At 28.2% G+C, this 25,985-nt stretch overlaps 1 protein-coding gene across 2 annotated transcripts in view; it reads right to left on the bottom strand.

The window, feature by feature from the left end:
• Positions 1-25,985, bottom strand: part of LOC121114993 (uncharacterized) — a 181,626-nt gene that overhangs the window by 30,115 nt on the left and 125,526 nt on the right. For both annotated transcript variants that reach the window (XR_011779400.1, XR_011779399.1), the window contains exon 3: positions 1,529-1,851. The gene's annotated coding sequence lies outside the window, so the exon portion shown is untranslated. The remainder of the gene's footprint in view (positions 1-1,528; positions 1,852-25,985) is intronic.

The following is a 25,985-nucleotide window of genomic DNA, read 5'->3' on the forward strand; positions in this document are numbered from 1 at the left end:
TCACCTAAAATGACAGTGGAAAGTCGGTCTTGGACTATGTCCCAACACTATTAAACACCTAAATATTTTTTATAGTTTAATTATATGATCATTATTTATTTAAATTCTTATTTTTCATCAATATTAACATCTTGGAATCATAAGTATGACATTTAATATGCTCATAAATGACAACTATTTCTTTTACTTTTTGCTCAAGACTCGTGGATTTTGAGGATTATATATTTATTTTAACAAGAAAGAGAATGAAAGAAATGATTTATGTATTTCTACACAGACACTAATAACCCACTCATGCAAATTAATGTATGTATATATAGATAATCCATTCCTTCAAGGTTAGTTTATTTATTAAATTGCACTGAAAAAAAGAGATACACGTCGAGGGTTTATCACACCAAAATGTTGATAACTGGGCATCTACAATTTAATTAGTAGTTGTAAATATCTATCTTATATATATATCGATGAAAAATAAACAAGCTATTACCTCCTGTATTTCTGATTCAAATGGTTATCAGCTATGAGATCTAGAGATGTGAAAATTGTAGAAATCCCCCAAAAAAAGGGATTCTGCATGATAAAATTTTTATTGATCATCTTTAAAACATTTGTGATTCCTCCCTATTTTGAAAATTCAAACAGTATTAGCAGGAACATTAAAGTGATATATCAAAATTATTGTATTTTTTTATTAAGTAATATGTTACCACATGTTTCGACAACAAGATGAAGATTTGTTGACACTCTGGGAAATCCTTTTTCGACAACTCTAAAAATGAATAACTGTAAAGTTTTCGAAAAAAAGGGATTCCAGGCGTGTAAAGAAATCGCCCGTTTGATTGAGTCAGAACGACATGAGTCAAGAAATAATGTTCGCTGGTTATACTGGAATTTAAAATAAAGGAGCTAAAAGTCAATTTATTTATCTTTGAAATAAGCGCCAGAATAGAGATACAAAGGAATTTAACTATTAAAAAACTTTAAAAAGTTGCATGATTATGAAGTCTTTAAATAAGTAACATCATTGACATCCACTTGATGAATTGATTCTGGCGCTCCTGGTATTCGATGTATGTACAAAAATATACAATTGCTGATAACCAACTGTCAACGTTTTCCGGAGATCCCCCTTTTGGGACAACTTATTTCATTATGTAATAGAATAGCACCAAGTGGCCAAATGACGACCATATTATCTTTTTTTGTTGTCAAATTTAAGTTGGCTATGAGAATACATTTTTGTCAGCTAGAGTTGCTGTAAAAATTACTTTATAACTAAGTACGTACCCCCTATCTTTTTTACTAAAATAATATGATAAATTATGCAAAAGGAATTGAATACGTTATGAGAAATGATCATAAAGTAATGTCATCTTTATTAATAAAGTACAAAAATATATTTACTCCAAAAGCAAAATCTTACATGAAGAAAAGTTTTCAAGTAGGCAAATAATTATTCTCAAGGAGTTTTTCGTCACTTTGTTTGATAGCTTTAAGTATAATATGATTAAAATTGAATGATTACCTGCCCTGTACGTAGCTCTCACGAACAAGCACATACGGCATTTCGAAACGGTACAATTTGATGTTTCTTTGGCTGCCGAGCCAGGCTGCCGAATTCTTGATTGCTGCCCCTCGTTTTTTTCTTTAACGTAAACTGATTGGTCCTACTTTTAGCTCCTATAATGATGATGGTGGTGATTGATGTCTTCCTCATGAGAGGTGGAGATGTAGGAGGTTGAGCCCTGGATATTTTACTTCCACTTGGAAAATGCTGAAGAGGAGGAGGATCAACACAATCAGGTGACATTCCAAAACCCGAACCATACATATATCATATATCCCTTTCTGAAAGAATAAAAACTTATAGAGAAGGAACAAAAGACAGACACAAAATTAATTACAAACAAAAAAGATGGAAGGACCAAATTTTGATAAAAGCAACCTCTTGATTTGAATGTAAATATTGTTTTTCAAACTCAATTTAATTTTTGCTGAAAAAACTTAATCCTACTGAAATTTTGCTTTTCTCTGGATTTGTTGTCAGTATTGTCTTTTTTGTACTTTTCTAAGACATAAAAAACCAAGAATATTGACAAATGAAATTTAGTTCTATTGGATAGCAATTCAAAAAATAAAATATGGCATGAAAATAAGGAAAAGTTTATTCTTAATTTTGAATGCATAACAAATTAGTTCATTGCACTCTATATTGGGAAATTTGGTATCACATGTGACTATGAATCTATGCTGAAATTATTATTTATTTACATATTTATGTAGAACAAACATAAATATTGTTTTATTTCCATATTCTCAACTTTGGCAATTTAAATCCTATAATTAAGATTTCTAATCATACAAATCTGAGGAACAAATAAAAACAAAAGTTAAAAACGAAAAGGAAAAAATCAAAAATAATTGATTAAAAAAAAAACTTTGGGGAATATTAAAAAGGCAAAATTCAACTCTATTAAATAGTATTTAAAAAAAAAAAAAGCTAGTGACATAAAAAAACAAATACGAGCCTATACTTTATTTAAAATCTCTTGAGTACTAATTTTCTGTGTAGAGTGCAATTTAGCTTACAATGTGTAGAGTAAATATTTTAGTAAATTCTATTTATTAGTTATTGCGATATTTTCGTTGTAAAATAACCCTCTAATAATCATAACCTAGAAGAGGTTAATCAAAAAATGTATGTAATAAATATGAAAAAACATAAGATAAAGAGTAGGGATTCGTTGGGACATTGAGAGACAAAAAATTATAATTTATTTTATGTTTGTTCCACACATAAATATTGTATTATAAGATAATATTAAAAGTCACCGTTCAGTCAAAGATCTTGAAGCTTCACTAATTAAATTTATGTATCAACACACAAAAGTAAGCTAAAATGATTATATTCCAAAATGAGTCTAATGTATTTGTTGACAAATTATTCTTATTAATTCTTTGAAACCACCTCAAATTACGCTTAAAATAGTAAAAAAATTATTATTACAGAAAAATAATTAGTAATCAATATATTTCATTTAAAAGACCATATTGGAACCAGAATAAGTCGAATATACCAAATGAAGTCTATAAACTATAGATAACGCATCCCAGAAATTTGAATATAAAGCTTTTAGTTTACCAATGATATATGCTTAGAAAAAGTTGGGTTGCATAAATTAGGCATTTCTACTTTTCTTGATTTTTGTTAATGATTACTTTTGTGATAACTCACCACATAATATGTTTTCTTTTGCATGACTGTTACGTACATAAATACGTTAATAAATATGGTTGAACATAACCGTACATAAAATGAGTATACAAAGAAAAAAAATAAAAGAGTTGAATTAACAACAATTAGGATCTGAATAGATGTTAAATAACAAAAGTAAAAAATGCTAATAACATATAAACTATACTTGAGTAGAGTCTATTGTTATGCATAAACGTTTTTTCTATGTATGTACATTAGTGTGAAGCTAATGCCCCAACTTTGTACAAACAAGATTAAACTTTTTTTGTATTGTGCTCCTAATGAACATATTTTTGCACCTTTATTGAAATATAGAAGGTGTAGTAAAAAGAAATCCATTATTTTTAAAATAGATGACTTTATTATTGTGTATCTGGCGTTGTATAACTGCTATCGGCTTACGTTGGATGGCAATTGAAAGATAAAATGTTCTACAAAAATATATTGTATCAAAAGATTTTATGATTGTTTGAGAGCATGTCAAACAGAGTGATAAATACGGGATATTTTACAGTTTTTCTTCTATAAAGGCGAAAATGTAAGGCAGGCTGGTGAAAATGTGAATTGTATTTATGGTCATGATACTGAAACAGACAATCATATACATTTTTGGCTTCGTGTATTACGTTCCATTTGTCTTGATGCCAAAGATCCACAACGCTATGGAAGACGAATGTTCAAAAATGTGGATGAATAATAGAAATCGTTGATTTCGACCGTCATGTAAGCTCAGTGTTTTTATTGTTAAGAAGGTAAACATTTATGAAAAAAAATAATAATAAAACAAATCCATTTAAAATAATGGATTTTTTAAGGATTTTTTTTACTTAACTTTATATTAATATATAGACATTTTTTGAAACTCTAATCCATTTTTTCGTAAACTGCTGTAATTTTTTGAAAAAATGACATTAGTACTTTCTAATCATCGTATTTTAATTCAACATATAACTATGAGAAAAAAATTATAATGAACTTAAAAAAATATTGTTGCTATTGTTTTTTTCACTTTTTAAAAAAAACTTCATCGGCTTTGAGCTTACAAGGTAAATATTAACATATTTCAACAAAATAGAACAAATATGTTCCTCAGGTTGATCCAATGTCGAATGAAGGAAACATCGTTATACGTCATAATTTAATAATTTGTTGGGTACCAGACTCACCCTAATGCCCATATTATTATTATTTGGTCTTTCTTTGTTATCTGTTTTATTCTTGAAGAAAAAATAGGATCTGAGTACATCACCACACATTAATTGTAGTTATATTTACTATTTTTTCCCTTTCTATTCTTAAAAAGATGAGTTTGTACTTAATAAGACTATTTACATTCAAATACTTATATAATATTTTATTATATATATGTGTATTATGATAATTATGGTAATCATGCTTCAACGCTCGCTTAAGAATCTTTTTTGGTCTAGATTAATATACCTTGTTTCTATTCATACCCATCCGGAAGTATGTAGTTATAATTATTCTTAATTTACTTAATATGATTATGTTACAAACATAGAAGGCACTACCAAGAAATAATTATGTGCATCTCAAAAAGGTTTTCCCTTCTTTTTATAGAAAATCTAGCTTTAAGTATTTTTTGCAATGCTTATTATCATTTTTCTCAAGATTAAGTCTTAATTAGATTTATATTTTTCGACAAATTATTATCAACGTTGTTTAATAAACTATTATGTTAAAGTCATTGAAAGCATTTCAAATTGCCCTTAAAATAGTCAAAATAATTACTATATGAATGAATTGGAAATTGATATATTTTTTTATAAAATTATTTACTTTTTTTTTTTTTTTTTTACAGTTTCTTTTATTAAGTTCAGATATAAAATATTTAGAAAAAGGAAATACACATAAAAATTAATAAATAACTATCTATAGCTGTTTAAAATCATTCATAACTACTTGGATTTAACCCATTTTTCCAAATCTTACAAAAATTAATAGTTTTTGTTTATGTATAGTATCGAATGAAGACCTTTATGAGGTTTTATTAGTTTTTTATTATCTTAGCTATGTTATTATGTAAAATATAATTCAGGCTAATACATTCATAAAATCTGAACACTTTGAATTTTAAACTTTGACAAGATATACTCGTAATTTATTAATTAACAATAGAATTTTGACAAAATATATTATTAATGTAGACGCCTATGTGGAAATGATGGCTTCCAGGCGGCTATTGAAGGCCTGGGATCTGCTGCAGATGTAGTAATCTGTCATGGCGTCCCAGTGCTGGCTGAATGTGATTTTGAGGGACTTGAGGTTTGGATAACAGACACTGCAGGCCTTCCCTACGACATACACCCAACAGATGTAGTCGAGGGGGATGGAATCAGGGATGTAGAGGGGCTAAAATTGTCATAAAAGAGTTCATAATAACTCAAAAGACTCATTCAAAAGAGTTTTGCAACAGAGGAGATGTATTTTTGTTTTCAGTGCTGGTGTCAAAAGTCACCTCTCCACCCTAAGAAGTCTAATTTCACCCACTTTTTTGATAGCTCTCTGGACATTCTGGTGTGAAATCCTGAGATCACTAGCATGAGCCCCCATGGACTTGAGAAGGTTGGCCTGGCATGTTTTCTTTATCTCCTCCAGATCCAGTTTGGCCTTTTTGGATGGAGCACATCTTCTTCTCTAATGTTTTGGACTTGCTGACGGCGTATATGGTGATCCTTGCACACTTCTACTGCTTGAAGTGTGCGAAAGGAAATTGGTCGATTATGTTTAAGTATCTTTTCTCGACTTGAATTTAAGGTAGAGAGCTTAAGTTTGTTTTATTTTGTAACTTATTGTTTAAGCTAGAATATATCGAAATATGAATTAATTTCAATCACTCAACCTTCATGAATTAGTGAATTTAAGTGTTCGGATTTCCATAGACCAACCTGTTACTTTGGATTTCCCTCCTTGTAAATGATGTTGCACCAAATATGTACAAGCAGACATTTTAGTATTATAATTAACCCATCTGACCTATGAAATTGAAGTAAATGTACATATTATATGTATAAATCCTTTTGTAGGAGTCACAAGGTATCGAACCTACTACGTACATTGATTTCAAGGCCATAGCTAACAATTTATCCCTAAGCACTTTTCATAATACTTATTATGGTTTATTTCAAAATGTTATGTGATGAACAAAGATCATTTTAGTATAAACGAAATTCCACGATCAATATGTATCAATCATTAGGGATGGGAAAATTGTACAAATTGCTGTGAGTACAAATTTTAGAAAAAGTGTCTGTTGGTAAGAGCCAAGATATTATTTATTTTTGCCTATTTTTAAAATGATTATTACCTCAGTGCGTAAGGCGCTCCATTTATTTCTAAGAACTTTGTATATTATAATCTTGAAAAATTATCTCTCTCAAAATAAGGAGTTCTGTAATTTAAAATGTTTCTTGTTTGGCGGAAAAAAAAATTCACTTAATAATTTTCGTACTTTTAAAATTGCATTTATCCTTCAAACAAGACACATTTTTTCATCATAGAACCTTTTTATTTTAAAAGGTGTGAAGACTATAATATGCTAAGTTCTAAGCAATAAATTATCTATTGGTTGTTTTCCGCAAGTATATACGTGTACACATGTGGTACCTTGCGTTTATGCTCACCGCAATACAGACAGTTGTTCCATCCCTATTAATCATAAAATTATTTTTAGAGCAATTTATTAGACTACTTTTATTTCTATATAACATAGCAACTTCATCAAATTAACATTATTGTTGATTTTTTCGATCACTAGCAAAGCTTAGTCAATAAGTAAAATAAATTAGCATAATTGTGCATTGTCTCTATATATATATTGCGTTTGTTCAGCACTAAGCAACATAAATTAATGTGTAAATATACAATGACATATTTGGAAGGATAAAAAAATATTTTATACACAAATACATTAGATATAATTTTTTATATTTCTTTGCCATTATATTTTGTGTGTGGACAAATTTTCACTTGAAATTGTAAAACCCTCATCATTTGAGGTATTCACATTTTTTTGAATATTGAAAAAAAAAAATTGCTTCATATTTTCACATTGACCTGGGTTTTCTTAGTAAAGCAAAGTTTTGTTTACATTCTCCTATTATGTTATTAATCACAGAGAACTATGAATTATTTTATTGATTTATATACCATATTTTGAATACAAAGTACTGATGTGATAAACATGAAGGAATTTGACATCATTTCAAAATACACCAGTGCATGCATCTTTGTTGTATATAAATATGTCGAGTACACGTTGCAATTTTCTAGAAATTATAACTTGTATAAGCAAATTCTACAAGTTGTAATCAGCTAATGAAAAAAATACATAAACACTAAAGATTTTCCGTTAAATATGATATAGACAGAGGTTGACACTCGTTAAAATTAGCGTGTATCCTCCAAGGTTAGTCATTTTTTTACTAGCCCTGTGGAAAATATACTAGCCTATAATAACAGAAAATATAAACAAACTATATACATGATGTGTTTGGAGATATTTGATTGGTTTAGAAAATAACGTCCTATACAATACCCTTTTATCCAATCAGAAACAAGGACACAAAGCGCATTACAGAATATGTATATTGCAAAATTTGTCTTTTAAATATATATTTTACTTAAAAATCACCCGTAATATTTATTTACAATGTGTATTTGACATATGAGACGTTGACAGACAGAAGGTGATGGTACTGATAACTTTAACACAAAAATGACTGTGTATATGCTGTGCATTACGTAACCAAACTGGGTCGTCAATCAACCCTGTATTAGCCCTATGTTAGTCGGATCCTGAAGGGTAATAAAACCATTGGATATTACATGGAGGGTCAATATAGTGTTAATGGTCTAGTACTTGACTTATGGTGAAAATTACAAATGCATAATTAAATATTATACGGTACATAATAAAGTTCAAATGCCCACAGTTATTATGTGATTCTTTAACACGTAAAAAGTAAGTCTCTTTAATAGAACAATATATAATAGTTCTTCATTAAAATGACTAATGTCGTAATTAAATAAAGTATAATGAGTGATGTAAATTGTGTAACTTGTATGATCTACATGTCCCACTTCCTATTTGTACAAAACATGTACACGGTATGGTTTAAATATGCATAAGTTCTGAGAAAGTGATGAAAATTTTCCGTCATTTGTAATAAGGATAATACAATAATAATCCTAATGATGTTATTTTTGTCTATTTCGATAAGTTTTATAACTAATGGATGAGTTTTTTGTGGTAGACTGTAAAGAACAAATGCCCATAGCCATTATATTAAAAGAAAATACGTATTTTTAATTAAATGATAGCATCAATCAATATAGTCGCTAATTAAAACGACTTATGTAATTCCTTAAGGAAGCTTGTTACAAAGAAATTGCAACTTGTACTATTTGTTTATACGAGTTACAACTTGTATACAGCATATATATTACTCAAAAGTATTTTTTGATATAATAATACATAATGCGTTGAAACTTTTAAGTTATTTATATGCATAATTTTATGAAACTTTCTAGAAACTGGGCGTTGATAAATTATTTGATTTTTTCATCATATTGTTTGCACAATTAACCATCTTGTAGAGTTTTTTTTTATGATTTCTATATCAATAAAGTTAGATCATTGAATGCTTCATCTTATATTGGATCAGTCAAAGGAGGAGGGGGGGGGATATTTGCATAGTTATCAATAATATGTGTATCATTAGAGAAGATCTACTAATCAGAAACATCAATATATTAAACAAATATTATTATATATTTTCTAAAAAGTACCAACAACTTATTTTTTCTCTACATATATACACATTCAAGTCCTACCAAATGTATGTATTTCAAACAAAATGACATTTAAATCTATGTATGAACAAGCTTTTTTACGTTTTTTATTTCAGTATAATTATTTTGTTAATGTTGTCACAGTATCAATAGTTGTGTACTGGTTTTGATACGAAAATTAGTACTGCTATTTCAATACTTTTAAACTAAAAATATACAAAAACGTCGTTAAGACAATTAAGAACATGTTTTTTTGTTTGTTTATTTGGGAGGAAGTGAAAAAAATTAGATGACGTTATAAAATACATATTTTTATTCTTGCTTGCTTTTATGATAGACAATTTTCTAGGGCAGAAATTTGGGGGCTAGGTCATCGGTTATGGTGTAATGGATCTGCAAGCCTCGGTTCCAATATTAATCAGTAAAGTAGCATTTTAAAGGCGTCAGTACCATAGTACCAACACTAATTAATACCGAAATAGTAACTTCAAAGTTGAAACAATCAATTAATTGTTTATAAAAATGCCTTATTTGAAAGGTTTTTTCAAATCAAATATAATCACTAGTCTTGAAATTCGGTCTTTAAATTTAGAACCGTTTCAATACCGTTATAATTTATTTTTATAAGACTGTTTTATGTTAGTCTCTCAAACTTATTTTGCTTTCAACTAATTTCCACATCCTGCTGATGATTTAAAATATACAGTGAAATTATTTATGTTTTTTAAGTAAAATCAATATTGAGTTGTTGTAATACAATGTTTCCTTCAGAGATGTTCTTCTTTTTTTTTCCTTAGTGTAATCACTTTTTGGTTCACAGGCTGATATAAGCTTTTACGTACTAAAAAGATTTAATTTTGACCCACAGTCTGAAACACAAACAAAATGTTGGTCAAGAAAGACATAAAATGGACAGTACCGAAAAATTGTCTTGGACCGAGTGGCAGTACTTATAAGTAACCACTAATGTCGAATTTAGTATTTATCTAAGATTTCATTATACAGTTCCCATATATGTACTTTGACGGTGGGTTTTCTTGTGGCATAGTCATGGGGACACTCAATGTGTGTCTGATGAATGCCCGTTATGATAAATAATATGTAATTTCAAAATATATTGTAGATTTATTTTTTATGTGGATCAAGACCATTTTTGACCCTGCACTGTCTATATTTTGGGATACTGCGACTTCCTTAGGATTTTTAAAACAACAATTCTTTTTTTTTTTTTTGAACAACTTAAATTAGGTCGTTGTTAATCAAACAAACAAGTGGATTGTTTGTTTACTTGACACTATATCTGTGTCATCTTGCGCACATGAATATTTGTTAGTTTGTTCATATCGAATGTAAACTTTTAAAAAAGGTTCTCGCACATTTAGCTTTGGCTCAAACTCTGCATAGGTAGAGTAAAAATATCTTTTCTGTGGACCTGTGGTTCCCGATCTATATATCTTAAACTTTTTTAATGGACACAAAGGATCTATAAAGTAGTATAAAATTATCAAATGTATTAAGGTGAGAAAGGAGATAAGAAATGTTTCTCTAAATAGATATATACAAATAGATAAACTTTATATGTCTAAATTAGAAATTGATCCTCAAGCTATATACATAAAAATTGTATTCCTTGTTAAAACATAAAAGTTTTTAAATAGTCAATTCGGAAAACATTTTAGATACTCAGAGTGTGTATACACATATTGCTTTACAAAGCTAATCAACTCATGCGATAGCTAGGATGCGTATCCTGTTTTGCCTTACTCTCTTTATGAGATGGGATGGAACAATAAAAAGATAACTTAATTTGCCATTAGACTTAATCGGATACCTGCTCTCTCTCTCTCTCTATGTACTACCATGACTCTAGAAACAAAACAGGGAGGGAGGAAGCTTCATAATCATATTCCAACGTCTTTAGACATAGTATAAAAATGAATGGTTGTATGTACATCGTTTATGAATATAATGAGATATGAATGTTAATGTTGAAGCATAAAAATACTCTTTTTGAACAAGTTATTTGAATGAGGGAAAAAATAGAGATGAACGTTAAAGACATGTCAATTTAATAGAGCTGACAGATAAATGACACATTGTGAAGAAGGCAAAAAATGTATATAAATACTAGTAGTATGATCTTTTTTTACTACAATTTTCATGAATAAGATTTAGATTTAACATAATTATTTATAAAAAATCATATAAAATGATAAATAATTTATCTGACTTATAAATGATGTTTAGTTTTTTTGTTAAGTGCTGAATTTCCCGGAAAACTAAATATTTTTTTGGGAATTTCCTGTAGATGTAACACTGGGAAAACAGAATCTCGGGATCCTGAGCGAGAAACATCCTAATACATACATATCGTTAATTTTTATACTTTTAATGTAGCTTTTTTATATATTTTTATAGGTCCTTAATTTCATTTTCTGCTTATTTTTAAATGAAGGGTATGTTTAATAACTGTTATCTTTTTTGCCGCAAAATTTCATTTTCCTTCGAATTTGATGAAATTTGGTTCTTACACACAATATTTAATCTTGCAGCACTCTTAATCTAGGAACCGGGGGTTGCATTTTTAACGATTTTTGAGACAGACTAAATAAAATCATAAGATTGTATCTTTTTTTTATAAAATAAAAAATACATATCCTGTAATTGAACCACTTGGACAAAAATGGTCCGGACTAAACGGGGTTTGAAGCTCTTTCTTACTTTTTAATTATACTTATGTATATTTTTTTATATAGCTAGACCTTAATGACAAAAGTTTCAGTGTCATTGTGGAGCTCTTCGAAGACCTCAGACTCCAGATGTACTTGGATTAAAGAGTCCAGTGTTTTGACATATGGATTTTTAGATGTATTTGTATAGAAGCTAGGCATTATAAGTTTCTATTAAGGCCTGCGCCAAGACAATCTTACAAGTTGTATTTGACCTCAAGATGCTTAACAAAAGTGTTTATTGTTCTTTAGCTCCAACCAGCATAGGGCAATCCTACGTAGATTAAGCAAAAATCTCAATATGGCAATTAGTACGGATCCACCTAAACTATTTCAATTTAAGAGTTATATTATAAATTAACAATTTACAAAGGAGGTGGAGAAAAAATACAAAGAAATATTTCAATCTCCGGGGTAAATAAACTAAAGTCGCACTGAAGAATAGGAGACATTGCCTTACCCCACAGAAACCCTTTTGTCAAATTTAATTTGACTGGGGATCTGTTAAAAATAATGTTAAAATTGTCAAAAAAAACTTTCAACAAAAAATAAATAGATATGGTGAAAATATCACCATAGCCCCCAATTTAAATAAAGTAACCATGTTACTGTCTCTGAAAAAGTAAAAAAATGCAAGAAATTGAGAGTATACACTACAGATTCATATACATCTACTTAGATATCTATTAAATTCAATTACATTAACTCATTCTTGTTTTTTTTTAAAGTTATAATTGAAATACTTTAAAACTTATTATTATTTTCAATGGAGAATAAGTTGTGAAACAATAATAACTATGTTTATGTTTAAGTATATGCCTTTCGTAAGCAAATAAAAGGCAAAAAATAAATAAAAACTTTGTATCAAGTATTTATTTTTTCAAATACATACAACAAGAAAAATACATATATACCCGCTTTCGGGTTGAAAATCTTTTGTATAATCTATAACAATTCTTCAGTTTCCACATTTTTCTATGTATGTGCTATTTGACGAAATTCCAATTGGATTATGTTGTAGTAGATAGAGGCAGAAAGACTATCTAATATTATATAAATGAAGGCCAAGTTTTGTCTTTAATCTCTGAACTATATATTTATACTAGAGGAGCGAGATTTAGTGCACTACTGAATTATGATCCTTGATGATAGAGTTGTAGAATATATTACCTTAGATGGATCATAGTTGGTTTTCATACTTTTTTAAACATCACATACGACGTTTTTGCACCCTAAAGTTTATTCTGGTCTATAGTCTATATATACACACAGTATCGTCGATTTGGTATCAACTTTTCTATATTCGTGGTGGCACCATGCAGTTGTTTCAAAATTGATGCAACTGTCACTTTGGGCAGCTAGAAGGAGCCTGAAAACTTACAGTTCATAAATATGTATCTTCAAAAATATTTTTTGTATTGCATATAAAGTCAGATAAAACTATAAAAAAAAAGGTGGTTTAATGAGTTACGTCACTTTTGCAATAAGTCCACGATATGTGATCAATACATATGTCAGATTAAATCAGACTCTCGTATTGATCAGTTATAGACCATTTTTAAAAATATTGAATGAGTGCAGCTTGTTATTTAACGTTAAAAGAAATCTAATGACTTTAAAAGAAGGGCTAAATAAATCAGCTATTCAACGAGGAGAGAAAGATAAATTATATTTTTCTTCCGTATTTCAAATTTCCCTGGCGGAGTAGAAAAATAAGGAATAAAATACTTAGTATTGATCACATAAACTTGAAAGTATGAGGTTTTCTATAAGAGTTCCATTTTAATTAAGAACTCCATTTTAATTTTTACCTTTATATTTTGTAGCAATTATAATTATAGAAATTGGCACAACTTTCTCATCAAACAAACCAAAAATAGCCTCTAAAAGTTTTTCATGATTTTCACATTAACTTAATCAATATATTGAAAATATTTCAAATCAAAAGTTTTTTTTTTAAATAATCAATAAGGTTATTTTTTTTAACGGACAAATCCTTTACATAAATGCTACAACTTGTATTACCCAAAACTATACAGTATATTTTGAATTAATAGCAACTTATATACACCTTATCACTTCGTTATGTCAAACAGCATAATATGTATACCCTCTGGAAAAATTATGTGGCTCAATTACCTCTCTAAAAGTATGTGTTTAATTTTTTTAAATATAAGTATGTAAAAAAATGCGACTGATACGATGATATTCATAGGCTAGAGTCGAAATAAACTTAATCATAGTGTAGAGAAAAGTGAATGGAGTTTGGCCGGATCAAGCTCATAAAAAAATATACTTCGGGTTGGATCGTATTTAGGCTCACTGTTATCGGTGAAATTTTAAGCTATACATACATGAAACCTTTTTAAAAACCGTCTTTACCCCTTTCTTTATCAAAATTTGTGTACGATTACGGAAAAAATATCCTATAGTTGTGAGCACTTGTGTTTGATTTGGTTCAAAAATCTTTGAACGATCTGACATAGTTATAATTTTAACTAAATCGGTCCAACTTCAGTCTAAAAAAATAACTTAAGTTTGTAAAAGTTCATTTTTGGAACGAGTCTCAATACAAATGAGTACATTTAGCGTCATTATCAAAGATATTAATTCAAGTATTTACTTCCTTCTTGAACTAATAAAATTTGATGATGACTCATAAAATATTTAATTATCCCATAGTGTAAGGTGAGATTTTTTTTTCCCTTTCTTTTTCCATTCAAAGCACTTTATAAATACATAACTACATATATACCTACCATTATACCCAAAATATTTCTTTCATCTTTTTTTTCTATCTATACATAGGTATATAAAAACTTTTTCAATATATTCCCTTTCTTTATGATTTAATTAATTTTTTGTTGAGAAGAAGAGAAAAGAAGTATTCGGATATAATATGTAATATGTTTGAATGACCTTGACTTTATAAGGTATATTAATCCTACATATTAGGGTGAGGTGGCTGTCTAGCAAAATCTTAAACACTTTTAATTGACATTGTATTTTAATTATATATAGTCTTTGGTGTCCACTATTATCATCACTAACTTAGGATCATAACTTAGTTGCATTAGTACCTATTACGTACCTATAAAAGTTTTTTGTGATTAAGAATACAAATGACTAGCGGGCTCTGCCTAATTTCGAAGCTCAATTACCCATGTCGGCCGGGATCCAAAACAAATAATCCCTAATAAATTCTTAAGTATTTTTTACCAACAATTAAGGGCAGTGGTTCTCAATAACTAATGTTGACTAACAGGGCGGGAATGAACTAAATGGGCTTTGCATATGGCGGGATTTTAAATGTAGAATTAAGGAGCAATACAACCCTAAAAAAATACCTTTTGATATCTCCAAATACCACCATCATTTAAGACTTTGAAGAAATAATAATTTTTAACAGAAATATATATAATATTTGAATGATCTTTTTTATAAAGGCATATTTTTTGAATGACCATTTGTTGATTAGAGACAAAAATCTAAATGCTACACTTGAATACTTAATTCAATATTTTGTTTATTTTTTGTCTTTTATTTGTTAAAAAATACTCAATAAAATAACAAAGACAGCTGGAATGGGCACTTGGTAGAGCATAAACCTCCCCCAATGGTTATTTTTCCTATATTTGATTTTTTGCTATATGAAGTATATTTATTAAACCTACATAAGGACACCAATTTGATATCTATGTCTTAATATGTTCCAAAGATATGGTCGATTATGCATTTTTAATCAAAGTGTTGTGTTATCTTGACCTAGACCTTATGTAATTGCCGTTTCAAATGTAATAATAAAGTATCTGTAACTTTTGCCGTAATCCTGGTAACTAACAAACGAATTGAGGCAAAATTTAACCCCCGTTGAACTTTGTCGTGGAGGTAATTACTCAATGATTTCAGGGCTTTTTCAGGTGCTCTCAATAGCATTCTTTACATAAATATTCTGTTTAGTTCAGATATGAAAAGATCCATTATGCTAAGTTGTGGAACCGGCTCAGACTCACACTTAAATAATGGAAGGAAAAACATCTTACTCAATGTTTCACTATTCCATTTATTTGCAGGATTAATTTAAAATGTACAATATAATGTACTATTTTTCTATATCTTTAATTTAATTAAATAATATTAGTCCTATTTTTATGCAGTGGGCTAGCAAGTATAGTTAGTATTGTAAGTATGTTTTATTCCATTATTTGTTAATAAATCGTAATTTTTCGAAAAAGCTGTATACATATTTTTTAATCAATATATATATTGTTTAAAATATGTATTTCACAAAAAAGAAACAACACATTCGGCAGCCCCAAAATATTATTTTTATAGTTTTTTGTCATTTTTTATAAAATGTCATCGTCTTCTACTTCAAGCTCCAGGTTAGTTCCAGCTGTTTTTTAGTTTTTTTTTACTATTTAGACATTGATTAGTAATTATATATATTTAGTTGATAATTTTATCATTTAAGAATCAAAGATTGAGTACAAAATGGGACAAACTCTAAACGACGATTCTTGATGAACCTATATCAATTAGTATACCAGTAATACCTTCTTTGAGTTCATAATACATAGAGTCAACTGCTTAGAATCCTATAAGATTCAAATCATTAAAACAGTGGAAAGTATAATACACTGCATGTTTGTTTTGTTTTGAAAATCTTATGTGAAAGGTAAATATTTGTATTCACAGATGTCCATACACAGTACCAAAAAAAGTATCAGCTTCTTTGGAGAAAGTCGGGGAATCCGCTCCACCCTGATATGTACATAATATATGCATGTTATTTTGTCTATGAAACAAAATAAACATTAACTAATACATTTTATATATGTACTATAAGAGTTGCATTTCTTTATTTGTTTTCATGATGATTGCTTGGTTCACTCTCTCTCTCTCTCTCTTTTATTGTCGTCATCAATTTATATACATTGTATATAGGTTTGCATGTTTTTTGTCCATTTATATACAATATACCTAGTTAGATACCTTGAAAGACAATGTGACTTCTTGCAAAGCTTTTTTCATGGTCCTATATAATGTTTTGATATATCGATACAATGTATAGTTGTATTGGTCTACTGACTAGTGTTTCTCCTTTTTTCAGGGAAATCTTCTTTAAGGGGGATCCCATTAAAAACTTTCTGAAAATACGGGATTCCCTTAGTAAATATTAAATAATGTTTAATTTAAATATTTATGTTAAGAAGAAATGATAGACTTTTAACTAGTCTTGTGCATCATATATTATTCTCGACTCTTATTCATCTCAATATTACTTATAGTACAGGGGTTGATTTTTGAATTTCCCGGGGCCAGCTTTTTGGAATTTTGCTACCCAATTCTACCAACAAAAAAAATATACCTTTAAAGAGTAATTGATTTTGTTAGATTATATATCATTAATTGAAACTTATGTTAGATTCGTCCTAGTACTGGCACGTTTAAACGATACTTAACTAAATTAAAAATAGAATCCGTACTCACAACGGCCTATGTCATTTAAAAACACCCCCCTACATAACCCCCATAGTTCGGAGGCTCTCCCTCATCAAACAAAATTTTAATTTAATCAAAAAAGTTATCAAATTTTTTAAATAACTTCTACTCATATAAATTGATATGAATTGCTCCAATAAATTTTTTTGTTTAGTCAAAAAAATATCAAAATTACCCTCATACAGATACCTATTTTGGTACTAGAACTACTGGTACCAGCATTTATTTACGAATGTGGGGGCAAATTATATAATGACGACGTCATTTAGGGTGCTGCCTGATCTTTTTGGTGGGCAGCAATTAAAATTTTTCTTTGGAGAGGGTGGGCTTTTTGACAAAATATTTTTTTTTTAGAAATACTACTTTAAACCAATAAAAAATTTAATTTTTTAAGAGTTCGTTGAACGAATAAACTTTTCCATAAAAGACACATATTGAGAAACGATTACATTTTAGAAAATTTTGAACATTATTTAGGCAAAACTGATTTTTTTAAATCCTATTACTATAAAAATTCTTCAAAGGGGGGGGGGGGTAATAGTCCCTATGGTTCCGGTACTACCGAGAGGAAGTGGTACCAAAATGTTGATAACGTGACAATGCCAGTATTTCCATACTTTTCAATGTTTTTAAGACTAGATATATGAAATAAAAATATTGTTGAGGGAATTCCAATACACTTAGCATTTATAGTATTTCTTGCTCTGTTTTATGTAGGACAATGTTCCAGCTCACAAATTTGGGAGGTTTCAGTCATTGGTAGACATTTTTTTTTAAATTAAATGGGACACCTTTCAAATAAAAATTTAGTGTAATGCCAGTTTACGAACGTCATTATCCAAGCAACATTATAGTACTGATATACTGATTAACACTTGTATCTATATCCCCTACGTATGTACTTACTTCCCTTTAGTTCATGTTAAATATAACATCTGGTGAGTTAATACCAAAAAAATATTGAATAAAAATCAAGAAACAAAGAAAATCCCAAATTATTTTGTTAAATCATATATATATACGCATACATCCCAATATTTAACAGACGTATTTTTCAGTTATGGTCCTTGTACTCAAATTTCTGGATAGATTGGAGATACTTAAGAATGTTTAATATAGTTTATGGTCTTTATTTGGCTTATAAGATTTAATTTGATCACAATATGATGAATTGATAATTGTTTTGATAGTTACGATGAAATTTTGTTCCTAAAAGTGTAAGGTGTGGCGCTTCGAAAGGATTCATCAGAATAATTTGTTGATAAAAATTGGCGATAATTTGTCAAAGAATAGAAATAAATATAATTTACACCCAATTTCAAATCCTTTGTGCTTTCTTTTGTGTTGACGGGCCTTATAAGTAAATAGAGTAGTAAAAACATCTTTGGCACTTGTTTATCAGACAAAACGTATATGTTGTTATTATGTTTCTTCCTTTAGGAATTTTGATTTGTTTTTGAAAGGTTCATAAAGAGTAATATGTCAAACAAGGTATATTATCAAATATTATGTATTTACATATTAAGAACTCTTTTTTCTACATATTTCGTGGTTTTTTTTTTTTTTTTTTTGCTATGCATACATGTGTATGTATTTAGATATATCCAACATCACACTTCTAATTCACAACGGCTTTCTAATGAAAATCTCTTAGGAAGAACAGTGATTCTCAATTTTTTATTAGGGCAGAGAAAATATAAAGGAAGAGGTGTTCGAAAAAAATGTATGATACACTGTGCTAAATTAAAAAGATGTACCTGAATCAGACATAAAAGCTGTACAATAGAACAATTTTTGCTAAATGCCGTCATCATAGATATCACACAGTGATGTCATCATTAATAAATCCTCACCATTTTTTATAAGAATAGTGAAAAACTTCTTTAATTCGGCCTAAATTAAGAATAATATCAAATTATTCTCGTACTTGAAATTTAATTAAAGTTTTACTAAAAATATTCGTCAAAATGATGCACTTTAATATTTGTTACTTTTTAAAAGAAGGATACCAGGGGCGGGACTGAACTGAACGACCTTTGGATATGGTTGATTTTAAATCCATTATCATGTAAGTACCAATACAGTATTTTATATTTCAATTATCTTTCTTATAAAAGACATATTTTTAGCATAACCATTTGTTTATTATAAGAACTCCACTTCACTAAAGCCGCCCTATACAACAGTTTGAGAAAAACTGATTTTGAGTTCCTATATGCAGTGATAAAAATAATACAATGAATGATATTCCATGAAAAGTTCCATATAAATATTTCATAGATGAGTAATATCTTATGTTTTTGTCGAAAATTACTTATTAATCCCCACTTAGTTATTAATAAGTCCTTATATTGTAGATGGGGTATCGTACAAGTCGGAACTTGGTACAAATTGCATCTAAAAATTGAGCGGAGATTTTTTGTATAATTGAAATTTTCTGGGATATTCAAGTTACAAAGGTTGCCATTTTATTTGTTTTTTTTTTGAGAAAAAAAGTTAATGGGCGCTACATATTATGTTATCTATTAGATAGTAAAACAGTTATATTTATAAAATAATAGCTCCAATTGGTACTAATTTGGTTATTAATATTACTGGCTCATAGTATGACTTTTCAGCAAAATTATACTTAGTAAAATTTTAACTTTTAATGGATTCACTTATTTACAATAAAGCTAATATTCTATGTACAAAAACTATTTTTTATATAATTTCCCCCTTTTTTAAAGATTTAAATTATTTTTAAGCGCTTCGTGTTGAAAATAAAATATATGAGTATATTTTGTGCCTAAGTTTTAAATATTCCTACTCCATTTTTCTAAATTTTCAAATATTTTAAAAATAAATTTATATGATTTTTCCCCGAATAATCTGAGCTCAATAATGAAGAACTGGGTTCATATTTAGAATCAAGGACTAAAACTTAATTAAGTCCTTCTTATTTTGACCTGAGAACATTTTTGTTGTTAAATAGAGTATTGAAATAAGAAGTCATGAGGCATATAAATAAATTGCAAACATGTACATTATACAATCTTCATGTTCGAATGTGTAAAAAAAAATCCCAAATTATACTCGACAACCAATATATAATTATGTCCTTTAGGAATATTTCCATTAATGCATGATACTGAAATGATTAATTATGAATAATACATTTGGAACGTATTACAATTTTAGATAATTAAAAGCTATTTATATACCAAGGAAATCATGCAAAAATATGAGAATTAAAATACATTTGTAGAAATAAATATTGACACAACATGACGTAGTTAAAGCTACACAATAGGTGCATGTACTGTACATCAACATAAAAACAATCTGAAACAAAAAAACAAGATATCGAGTAATGTCCAATTTATACTTTTACATCATATGTACAACCAAATATTTTGTAGACATCATTCCGTGAATTATAAGCTTTATACACCATTTTCTGGGATCATTTGAGACACCATAGAATTTTATTTATAGTTTAAAATTTTTATTTGATTAAAAATACTTATATTGGTTCCAATACGTCCTTCTAAATAACATATATCAATTTATATTTTGTAATTGCAAAGAGTATTCTTTGCTACTTTAAGTGCAGTTTGCAGCACTTTTGAAGGATTTAGTCAGAATAATTTGGTGATAGGAACGTGTGATAACTATTTGTCGAAAAGTACAGATGTAATCCAGACTCAATTTTGTAGAAAATAGTATGCCTTTGTGTTGACAAAGTCATTATGATATTTACATGTTTGTCTTTAGTGTATTGTTAAAGTTCCCTACAATTGTTTGTTTTAGAGGCTCGAAAGAAAAAAAAATGAAACAAACAAACAGGCTTATATGACGAGGTGCACTTAATCTTTTCAGCCCTTAGGTATAAATATTTATGTAGATAAATAATGTGAAGGAGGTGTTTTTCTACGAACTTTGACCTTGAAAACTTTTGATGTTTATACCTATATATATTGTACATATTTATGTATAAGCGACATTGCCTCACAACTTTTTTTTTATTTCCTTTAAGCACCCATTTTGAAAAAAAAAAAAATAATAATATAAAGAAGAAACTGATGCCAACTTTCTCCTACTTCTACTTCTTCAATGCCCCTTATTTTTCTTCCTCACTTGCTACTTGTCATTTTCCAAGTGACGACTAAATATCCTACATTCATATATACAAAATCTTTTTTTTTTTTTTCATCATTTTCATGAAATAGTATGTATAACGCATAACTTGATATAGAAAAATGGGCATAATAAAGCTTTATCATCGATTTCCTGTTTAACTTTAATGAAAAAGAACCGACAAATCCTATTAAAATTATTTTATACATATTTGGTACACTTACACATTGAACAAGGCTTTGATATATGTTTTTGATTTTTTACTCAATTCTTCCGTCTAAAATCAATATGCGTAACACGCTTATTGTATCACATAACCTTTCTTACAAAAACAACAACAGAAGAAAGGCCCAAAATCAGTTGGTAGTTAGCCAAATAAGTCAACCATACAAACAGTATTATAATATTGCATAGTAATATTTTATTAAATATTATTATTTATCAAAATATTTTCAAGGAAGTGATAAAATGGTCAATTTATGTTCAACGAGAGATCAACAAGAAATTGTATTCCTAACCTTTTGGAAACTGAGCATAAATATGATTCTATAAAAAAAAAAGTATTTTTGTAATTTATTCGCACTACTGCAAGTATTGTGTTCTTAATCTGTATAATTTAATTTTAAACATAATATTTAATAGATTTTACTGGTTATGACTCGATTTAATTTTAAATTTCTTTGCACAGTTTTAACAATGTGTATATGTATATTGGTGTACTTAGAAATATATCCATTGTCATTTTTGAAGTTTAACCTTTCATTTGTTTTTTCTTGATGTAGAAAGTAATCTTATTATTAAATTTTTTTTTTATTAAAATTAGGTAGCAAATATTATCTATTTACGGGAAAGTATGAGAAACCGGAGAGAGTTGAAACAATTTTAGCTTTTTGCACAAATTTGGAAAGCTCATCCAAAGTTTAACAAAACATATCTATGTATGTTTGAATCTATTTAAAGATGGCACTTGTCAACAATTTCCACGCAAATTACATTTATTAAGTATAGCTCACTAAATTTTGCAACTGCTTCTGTAGCCAAGGACTGATGTAACAACTAAAAATATCCAATTGAACTAGGAATTTAAAAAATAATATTTTTTGATAAATAAATAACAAAATTTCCATTATGTTGTATATTGAATTATATAGTAAGATATATATATATTATTGATCACTGATCAGTATAAGAGATTGGATAAATTCACACTCAATAACCTTTTCAGAGCCCAGTTCTGACTAAAAAAAATATGTTTGATATTAAGAATAATTACATGAAATAATAAAGAAGAATAAAAAGAATGAGGTAAATTGAAACACTTGTTGCAACTGTCTCCTTTGTACCGAGTGTTACAATATCTCAAATTCTTGCACACTTAGGGATTTTTGAATTTTGATATAATTATATTAACCGATAGCAAAATAGTTAATATTTCAAATGATTCCAATTACAGGAAAAACAATGAAAACTGCCTACATTATTACGAAAAATCGAAGTTTTAAGGGTGTAGCTTTTTTGATGTTTTAGAAAAACTCTTCTTTGTTGGAATTGTCCCCGGTCTCCCAAAAATATAAAATATTTACATCTTTGTTTTACTTAATAAATATATATCAATCAAGTTTATTTTTCATATATTTACCTATTAAATCATATCCATTTAAATAACCTCAATTAATGTTACTGTCATGTTGAATGATAGGATGAGAGGAGAAAAAATATACAAATTTGTATTTTAGGATAAAAAAAGTTGTAATTAAAGCAACAAGAATTAAAATAAAAGTGGGCAAATTTTTAGAAATAACAGATGTACGTGTCAAAGCCATGCTCTGAAATCTTAATAGCCTAAAAGAATGACTAACAAAAATTAACTCTATCTTCTTTACAATGAAGAAAGGCAAGTTTTGTTTAATCGTTAAGACAACAGGCGATCTTCAAAGTATCTCTCAACCTTTCTTTATCCAATAGGAAGGAAAGGGGGAAGGTGCAAAGTTAATTAGTAGTTAGTCATTATATGAAAAGTTATAATATTATTACTTGTTTAAAAGGCAATATATTGTCATATCTGAACAAAATAGAATTTGAGCTCAGTAAATCAACGCTTCAAAAACTAGTAGAAAAATTGAGAACAAGGATGTTGACTACTGTAACATATACAAGAGTAGACAAATAACGGCCCTTAAAAGAGAAGTCAATGATATTTAATGTATGCCATAATTACAAGTTATGACATGAAATCTAAGAGATATTTGTTGTCCATCGACTTAAAAGAATTTTTTTTAATCATTGAAATAAATATATATCAACGTAGCTCAATTGACAACACGCTCGGAAGAAATTGTTATCTTGAACTCAATGTGCGTAGGTTCACGTCTTGGTAGTTCCTAAAGAATGATATATATAATGTATATGGACTTCAAAGAAGATTCCTAGGTCAGATGGAGTGATAGTATGTGATATTATAATGTTTGCTTATTAATCAGTGCAACTCCATTTGACCAGTTAAGGGAATTAAAAAATTGTAATAAAAAATTCAAAAAAAAGAAATTCTTCATAACTATAAATGGCCCCATATTTCATTTACTTATTACGGTCAAATATGGACTTTATACTCAAATTTACGACGTACGTTTGATTTACAATAACGATAATTATATTTTTAAGCCTTTATTTGATTTTTATGACTTAATATGGTTCATATATGACCTTTCAAATAGATTATATGGGTTTTTTCTCTTAATTTTGCACGAAATATTTTTCAGCTCCCAGAGCAATTTGCAGCACATCTAAAGAATGATAATTAATTGGTAATCTATGTATACCCATTATTTAGAAAAATTATCATAGTTTGTCTTGATGTTGATGAGCCATTTTTGATTATTCGGACAAAAAGGAAAAACTCAGACTTTGTATATAAGAAAGATCTTAAAAATATGTCCCTAGATGAATATGAGCCTCCTAAAGTAATTTACATACATAGGACTAAGAAGATATAAAGTCTTTGCTACATCATTACAACAAAAAAATAACGTGGAATAGTTGGCTACGACATTAAAAAAGCCAAAATGGAAAAAGTTATGCTTGGCTTTTAATTTATGATTATGACCATTAAACAATAATTATTATTATTTATACTATGTATATATAATACATAAATATGTATTATATAAGTTTACTTCATAATTTATATTTCTATTCAGTATGTTTCAATGGATATTCATAGACATAGATAGTAATGTGAGGAAAAAACATAAAATGAGTTTTTCAGAATAATTTTTGTCTCTTAAAAATGATTACCCTCCAATAAATCCTTACTCTTTCATTTCTATTTGAAACTTTTTTCTACAATAATTAGAGTTAGTAATCTTAAAAATTAATAGGAATGAATAAATCTAAGTTTTCATCCTCAAAATTTTAATTTCGAATTGAGCACTAGGAAAAAGCCACAGAAATGTTTCCCCCCTAATAATATTTTGTACAAAATTTTTATTCTACAGCTTATAATAAGTTGTGTACAAGTTTTAACATTTTGCACATGTGACAATTTAAAAGACTCATCCACTCTCATAGATAACAGCAACTACAAATTGATGCTATTAATGCATTCTGATTAATTAAAATTACGGATATATTAGAAATATAATAGTTGACAAATGGGCTTTATATCATAGAATACTTATTAGTTAGTAATTATTAATAAAAAATGCAAAATTAAATCATTAATACATCAACTATCCATATAATAAACAATTACTACAGTATTTGCATTACAAGTTACCACCTTCACTGGAATGTTTTATAAATGAATGGCACTGGAATGTATTTACAAATGAATGGTGGGGTCAATTATCTGAAGGTGCCGTTATCAGGAGCATTTGTGAGGTAGGGTATTTGAATTTTACTTTTTTAAATATTTAGATGTAAATTTTTTTTTCGAATAAATAAAATATGAACTAATAGTGTTTTCTGAAAAAGAAAATTTTTTAAAAGTGTCTAAAATTGTGATGTTTTAATTTTTGGGGGTAAGATATGAAATGTTTAGTGCAGAAACTATTAAAAACTCCTCAAAAGTAAGGATGCCAATTAGCCCAATTATTCCGATGCAACTTGCAAATTACATATAATATAAGTATGCATTTATATATGTGCAAACAACCAACATAAAAGAAGTTATATGTTTTTGTTCTCAAAATACAGAACAGTACAATCCATTCTTATACTAATGCACTTTCATTTTGGTAAAACAATATTTTTGATTAATCTTTCCTTGGTTCCCATTGCTAAACGGTTATTTAATCATAAAAATATCCTAATAATATATACATATACATCTATCTCCATTGATATTGTTGGTTTTATATAGCATTATAAAACCATTTAGAGCTATTCATACTTCAATTGAGAAATCAAGGCTAATGGGAAGGAATGAAGCACTCAATAAAATCGAATCCAAATTTAATGATCGCCAATTGTTTGTCATAACTTATTATCTACAGCTCAAGCAAGTTTTATCCGTACTTTACCATCATTGGAAAGCATCAAACGCTGGATCCAAGAATGGA

The sequence above is a fragment of the Lepeophtheirus salmonis genome, chromosome 3, assembly GCF_016086655.4.
Source record: "Lepeophtheirus salmonis chromosome 3, UVic_Lsal_1.4, whole genome shotgun sequence".
Taxonomy (NCBI): Eukaryota; Metazoa; Arthropoda; class Copepoda; order Siphonostomatoida; family Caligidae; genus Lepeophtheirus; species Lepeophtheirus salmonis.